This window comes from Electrophorus electricus, chromosome 7, assembly GCF_041902795.1.
Source record: "Electrophorus electricus isolate QZ-2024a chromosome 7, ASM4190279v1, whole genome shotgun sequence".
In the NCBI taxonomy this organism is placed as follows: domain Eukaryota; kingdom Metazoa; phylum Chordata; class Actinopteri; order Gymnotiformes; family Gymnotidae; genus Electrophorus; species Electrophorus electricus.
Genome location: NC_137503.1, coordinates 26,874,666 through 26,882,481, shown reverse-complemented (window position 1 = coordinate 26,882,481; position 7,816 = coordinate 26,874,666).

Sequence of the window (7,816 nt, the reverse complement as noted above, 5' to 3'; positions counted from 1 at the left end):
CTGACAAAAGCGCTGTCTTATTTTGACAACTGATTTTATATATTGTATTAGCATATGGGACTGTTTGGACATTGTCACATTGTGAAGTCTTGTTCATCGTTTGCTTGTTTCTAAACCCTTCTAATGTATATTGATGTGTTAGCAACCTGTTTCAGTCCATTACTTTCTGTTTCTGTTAACCCTTGTATACTTTTGCCTGTGCGTAGATTTCATGGTACAACCCTTGCCTGTCCTGGTTTTCCTTTTATCCAGTGCGCTGTGTACTTCTGCCTTAAAACCTGACTCTGTTTACCTGTGTTTGGCTCTTCTTTCTCTGTTCTGTGTTTTGTGACAGCTGCCAGTGCAACTGCTCTTAACACTTCATAATTTTGCAGCCCAGACTTTCATATTGTCATGTTTTACTTTGGCTTCATTTCATTTAAGGTTCACTATTAGTTCAATATTCATTTTAAGATACATAGACTTTGTGAATGTTCATTGAAGATCGCCTTGGCAAGAAGACATAAAAGTGTAAAATACAGATTTTGATTAGAACCAAATATGATACAGGACTCTCTGTTACTTATCTACTCCCTCAGTAGATAACATATATAATATGTTTCTTGGGTAGCAATGACTTTATTTAAAGAGGAGTATACCCTTCAGTTAGACAGATAAAATGGCTAAGCATGTAAAGGTATAAAAATGACGTAATGCTTTAGCCTTCTTAATGTGTTATACCTCCTGAAAGAGTTGTGTTCACACCTGGTATATATCACCCAAGTTTGGCTTGGTGCCTCCAGCCTGGAGGGGGACGCCACAGGGCACAGATAAACAACCTCCTAGAGCCTGGGAGGTTGTGTGTGTAATCTTCACACAGGAGAATGCCAGTACTGCAAACACATGAGAGGAGTTTAATCTCTGGAGGGCTGACACAGAGCAGGAGCTGGAACATGTATATATATATATATATGCTAACCTTAATCTTAACGTATGCTAACACCCTTTCTTTAATTTTGGAAAGCTTCGAATTCTAGATAGTGCCTCTTTTTTGGTGGACAAGGAGAAATCACCTGTATGACCCTGAGGAACAAAAAAAACATCTCACTGTTATTCTAAATAAATATATTAATGCCTAATTTGCAAACCAAATCCATGAAATTGCTGCCAAAATCTCTGATTGTCAAGCCAAGTAAAATTTTCTTCATGGCCAGAACTAGTAAAATATACTAATCTGTATGTATATTTAAGTCTAAGTCCAAAAGCTTCTTAAGTACATTTGTGTATGGACCAACCACATCTGTAATTTATTGGCCATAATTCCTGTGATTTCGTCCTGAAAAATCATACTTATGATTTTCTCCAGGACATGCATGTGATTTATAATCTGATTTATATGTATTTAGTTAAGCATGTAAAGTCACTCAAAGAGATTTGTTCCAGCTTCCTTTTAGTCACAACACTGCAATATTTGCTCTGGATTCAAAGCACTATGTCCTTGAGTTCTTCTGTCTACTGTTCACCTCTGGACAGAGTGTGAAGTAGGGAAAATATATTCCTCATAAGCCAGCTCTCAGCAGCTCCATCTTGAAAGGGGCTGTGTATGTTGGAAGAGGGAGAAATAAAAAGAAAGCAGCACTTTATGGGATTTGCCATGTGGCTAATCACTGGCTGCCAGGCATTCAAAGCTTTGCCTTTGCTGGATTTTTCAGAAGGAGCCAGATTCTACAGGTTATGTTTGAAGTCTGTTTCCATCTTGGGCCAGTCCAGCAGTGTGTTTACCTTTATGTAAATCTCATGCTGATTTCGTTGCATCAAAGTCCAAATTTAAGATATGTAAAATAGTTGCTCTAAAGATGTCTGTGTAGCATGATTTAAAAACCTGCATGCTAGAATTCAAACCCTTTGATCCCTCACTAACATTATATGAAGTTTCACAAAACTGAAGAACAATGGAACTGTTTTGGGCACACCTTCACCTTTTATGGTGTGTTCAGTCTAGTAGTTTGGTTCCCCTAGTCTGGACCAAATAAGAAAATGATACATAGTTACATATCAGTCCTGGTTTGCTTAGTGTTCACACTCATAAATTTACAATCGAATCAAAATAAGTTAAAAATGTGATGTATGACGCACGTATGATATAGTACATAATACAATTATCCTTGTTCTGTATACCTGTATTTTTACCATCTGGAAACACAGCAAGAGGTAGTAAAATGGATAAAGGAGTCAAAACAGCTCCAAAAATGCCTGCGCTGCACATATCAAAGAAGGGACACTGCACAGAGAAGACGACGTGCGTTTTTCTGGAAATTCTGTGTAAAACTTAAAACCATATATATATTGGCATATATAAAGCCACAGAAGAAAATGTATTTGTTTTAATGTCTTCAAAATATGGAACTGAAAGTGGTATTTACAGTCACAGTTCACAATTCACATTATGTCACACTTTCTGAGAACTGTGAGATAAGCCAGAGAATACCAGAAAATTATACGCAAGGCACTTAAGTCAAAATTATCTAAAATGTTTTTTCATGTTTGTCCACAGCATCCAGATAAAACTCAAAACAGTACTGACAGACTTTCTTTTGGGAGTTTTGGGGGTTATTTTTGTTTATATGTTTTTATTTTTTTCTTTGTTTATGTAGCATTGTCTTCACTGATTGGAATGTGTTTATATGACTATTGTGGTACTGTGCATGACATTTCATTCTGGTGATTCCTCAGGCCATTCTGGAAATGAAGGTACACACAGGTTCATGACACCAGTCTTACATAACCTAAAACAACAGCAAAGTTATGACACACACAGACCTAGTAATGGCACTTGAAGTACTGTATTTGCAAAGTTGTAAACTTGAAAAAATACTAATGTGTATCTAAAAGGTGATGATGGTCTGGTTGACTTTAAGAAGAAAGTCAACCAGACCAGCACTGTGCAGAAAGCTGAGATAGATGTTTTGAAGAACACAAATAAAATGAGAAAGGTGGACTCGACTGAGAGGAAGCTGCAGGTACCTGGCCCTGAGCCAAAATCTCTGCTGCAGACAAAGCTGATGGATTTTATTAGGGCTTAAAAAAAAACTTCAGTTTGAATAAAGCAGCCAAGTTTTCCAAAAACCAAAGTCTAACAGTTAAAAAAACTTTTTAGTGCATTAGAATCAGAAGCCTACTGCAGATTTCATATTGGGAATAAATCAATATCTGTTATAAAAAGTAGCTTATTTTCAAAAGACAATTGTGACATTGTAAGACAAGAGAGCAAGACCTGCAAATGAGCAAAACATATTTATTAAAAGAAAACAACAAAAAGGCTACCAAACAATTAAAGAAAGCAAAAGGGCACATAAACAACATAAATGAAAACTAATAGGCTGAATAGAAAGGTTAGTAAGAAACAGGTTTAGCATTGATCTGGAAGCAGGCTAATGCAAAGCATTGGTGGTAATAACGTATGTTAATATAGCGCTGATAACAGGTGTGGTTAATCTGTATTTAGGTGAAGGGGAGCAGTGTCATGCATGATGTGACAGAGAGGTGTGTTGTGGGCCAGAGTGATTGGCGCTTGTGGGGGATGGGGTTCTTGTGGGGGTATGTGAGCTCACACTGCCTTGTGCCAATAGTTACACCTCTGTTTTATTATTAATTTATTGATTTATTATTTTATTATAGTTCTTGTTTTTCTTGTTGTTGATATGAGTATTATAAGTATATATAATGCCTTTTTGTCTACATTCAAATAATTTCCAAATTTACCTTCTTTACAATTCCTTCTATAGCTATGCATTTGATTTTCCAAATTGGTGAAAAGATTAACTCATAGCCACCCAATGGAAAGAATCGGCAAACAACAAAATAAACAGCAATTCAAACCTGGCAATATGGGTCTCAAAAAGTTGCCATAAAATTCTAACTCCTTCCAATTGGTTCAGAGGTTCACCAGTTAGGTTCTACTGTTTTATGGCAAACATAGGTTATAACTATGACTCTGTGGGGTTGAAGATAATCTGACAACAACAACAAAGTTTGATAGTCTTTGCAGCCACACACTCAAGCCACACTCTCATGGCTCCAGAAAAACTGTAGCCAAGTGACAGTCTCTTGGTATAATTTTCAGTGACGCTGACGTAGCCAACTAAACATTATGGTCCAGTTGCTCAGCTGGTGTCTCTGCTAAAGGCCCCAGGAGCCAGACGCCAGTCTGGTTCTTCTCCATGTTGCCCGTAGACCTCTCTGCCAGACCAGGCCTCAAATGCAGTATGTGTTCCAAAATAGCACACAGCACCACCCACAAACATGGGTAGCAAGCACTACACCACACTGACAGATGTTCCTTGATATGGGTTTTTGAGGACGGGATGGTAGCACATGCAGCACTGTGCCTGCTCCCAGCCCAGTATGTGTGGTTAACCAGTTTTCCGAGACTTCTGCTTATTGGCTGTTAAAGACCTGATGAGATGATGGTTTTTGGTTGACATGTATTAGAAATAAACAAAGGCAAAGTCCTGCCTGGGGAGAGTGGAGATACTTTTAAGAGGCCTGGTATAATGCATCGCATCATCCTGATGATGCTACAATACTTGCTCAGAGAGCAAGGGCTCCCTCGCTCAGATTAAAACCACCATGCTGAATCTTCCTACCTACTACCTCAGTCAAAGTTTTTTCTTTTTTTTTTTCAAATGTATATAGCATATACTGATCTACAATAAAGAATTGGATTGCTAATGATGTAATAATCTTGAAGCCATCGTGCCACCATATGCCCAATAATTAATAATAAAAAACACAGCTATGTGATTACTTAGTTTGCCAGCTAAGTACCATGTTAAAAATCATCAAAACATTTATAAAAAAAAAATCTGCAATAAATCACTTGCCCAATCTTCTCACTTCAAGAGCAGGATTTGTTTATTTATTTACAATTTGGTTAAAAACACAAGAAGATGTTTTTGTGATTAGCCCTGATGCTACTTAGCTAAATACTCTGTTGGAAAAGTTGTCTGAATAACAGTCTAAGGTAATAGGTAAGTAGTTTGTTTTACTATCTGCAATCAGTAATTTTACTTGAATATGAATTTATTTCCCATAAAATATAAAATATTCATTCTGTCTATGCCTTTTCTGTCGACAATACCCTCTTGGTTGGCTAACTCAATTTATTTCTGCATAAATGTAACCTAAAACTTAATCAGATTGTCTCTCAAGTCCTAAAAGAAGATAAAGAGAACCAAATTAAACAAATTAGACAAAAATATTAGACTGTCATTCATTTATTGAGGATCCAATATTACATATCTGTGAGTAGCAAAAGAGTGTGAACCTTTAGGATTTGCAGATAATTTGAAGATTAAATTTCATTCAGGTGTTGTCAGTCAGTGGTATGATAATCAAATGTGAGTGGGCACCCTGTTTTAGCTAAGTCTGATCTTCACAATGCATGTTTATGGAAGTGTATCGTGGCATGAATAAAGGAGAGCTCTGAAGAAGAGTTGTTGATGCTCATCAGGCTGGAAAAGGTTGCAAAACCATCTCCAAAAAGTTTGGACTCCGACAATCTACATTCAGACAGAATGTGTACAAATGCAGGACATTCAATACCATTATATCTCTCCCCAGGAGTGGTTAACCAATGAAGATCATTGCCAACAGCAAGGCATATAATAGTCCATGAGGTCACAAAGGAACCCAAGGTAACTTCTAAGCAAGTAAAGGCCTTTCTCACATTGGCTAAGGTTAATGTTCATGAGTCTACCATCAGGAGAACACTGAATGGCAATGGCAGGGTTAAAAGGAGAAGGCCACTGCTCTGCAAAAAAAAACCCCAAAAAAAACATTTCTGCCCGTCTGCTGGACAAGCCAGAAGGCTACTGAAACAGTTTTGTGGACAGATGAGACCAAAATAGATCTTTTTGGTTTAAATTAGAAGCATTATGTCTGGAGAACGGAAACAGCTGCATTCCAGCATAAAAACCTCATCCCTTCTGTGAAACATGGTGGTGGTAGTAGCATGGTTTGGGCCTGATTTGCTGTATCTAGGCCAGGACGGCTTGCCATCATTGATGGAACAATGAATCCTGAATTATACCAGCAAAGTCCAAAGGAAAATGTCAGGCCATCTGTCCATGAGCTGAATCTCAAGAGAAAGTCAGTCATGCAGCAAGACAATAACCATAAGCACACAAGTTGCTCTACCAAAGAATGGTTAAAGAAGAATAGAGTTAAGGTTTTTGAATGGCGAAATCAAAGTCCAATAGAAATGTTATGGAAGTACCTGAAGCAAGCAGTTCATGGCAAGCTGTTTTGTACAGAGGAATGGGCTAGAATTTCTCAAAGCTGATCTGCAGGACTAATCATCAATTATCAGAAATGTTTACTTTCAGCTATTATAGTACAATGGGATCAAAACAGATACTGAAAGCAAAGGTTCATATACTTTTGCCACTCACAGATGTGTAATAATGAATCATTTTCCTCAATAAATAAATGACAGAGTTGATTTCTTTTTGTCTCATTTGTTTCATTTGTTCCTCTTTATCTAGTTTTAGGACTTGTGTGACAACCTGATGATGCTTGAGGTCAAATTTATGCAGAAATATAGAAACTAAAAGGTTCACAAACTTTTATATCAATTTAAGTTGAATTAAACCATTTTAGCTGAATGGTTTTAGCAAGAATTTGACAAGCACATCCATAATGTGTGTGTATTTATAGATTTTTGTAAGTCATAAAGTGTCCTAATTAAACAACCACCTGTCTTGCCACATCCCTTGATAAAGGTCGATTTACACAGAAAGGCTGCGCATCTGCTGTCCTGCCAATGAAGCAATGAAAATATACTACTGGTGGCCTCACTTTTCCCTGATAGTTTGTTACTGCTTCAGCTATCCAGTTTGTATTATAGATCAGTGAGAATACCATTGGATACATTTTTAAAAAGCATTGTCATGACAACATTCCATCCTTGGTTAAGTAAATTTGAGTACTGTGGATTCATGTAATTGTAGAAATTCATTAATAGACTAGGATAGCCTATTAATGAATTTCTACAATTACATGAATTATATTTAATCTTGATTTAACTTTCTTATTTAAATGATCAAAACATGTGCTTAATTAGAAGCAAGGGTTGTTTGTCAGAGCCTTCCCAGAAGCTCTCTGCACTGACATTTCATTTACAATTCTTTCTCCAAGCTGCATTTAAGGTTCACCTCCTTGAGAGAAAACAGAACCTTTTCAGAGTGATATCCAAAACAGCATAGACAGTTGTGCTGTCTCTGTCAGCAAAACCAGAGTTACTAGGTTTGACTCCTGGAGACAGCATGAGTAAACCAAAGTCACCAGTCCTGCCAGAGAGGAAGCAAAAAGGGTATTTTCTTTGGCCTTCAGCAGTGTGTTTCAACAGGGGCGGATTGTTCCAAAACCAGTCTTGCTCCTGCTTTGCAGACTGGAAAGCGTTGTTTCAGTTGGACACAAATATTTCCTCTGCATATGCAATACTCAGGTCATGGCAGCACATGCATTAGAAAAACAAAATTCATATTTGACAGCAAGGAATCAAACTCCCTTTTCAGGAACTGATGGAAACTGTGAGCTTCTCATTAAACAACCCATGATCACACTGTATGAAGCACCCACAGTTCAACCATACTGGAACCGATGTGCAAGTTTGAAAAGGAGGACCAGTTGAGGGCAAATATGAGACACGCTGTCAAACGCTGAAGTCTGAGGTCAAAGCAAAGTGGAAAGACCAAAGCCAACCTGCTCTGCTGCTCTGTGTGGTGCGGACACAAATCCTCTAACAGAGTGGCCCTGATTGGTGATGTGACAACAA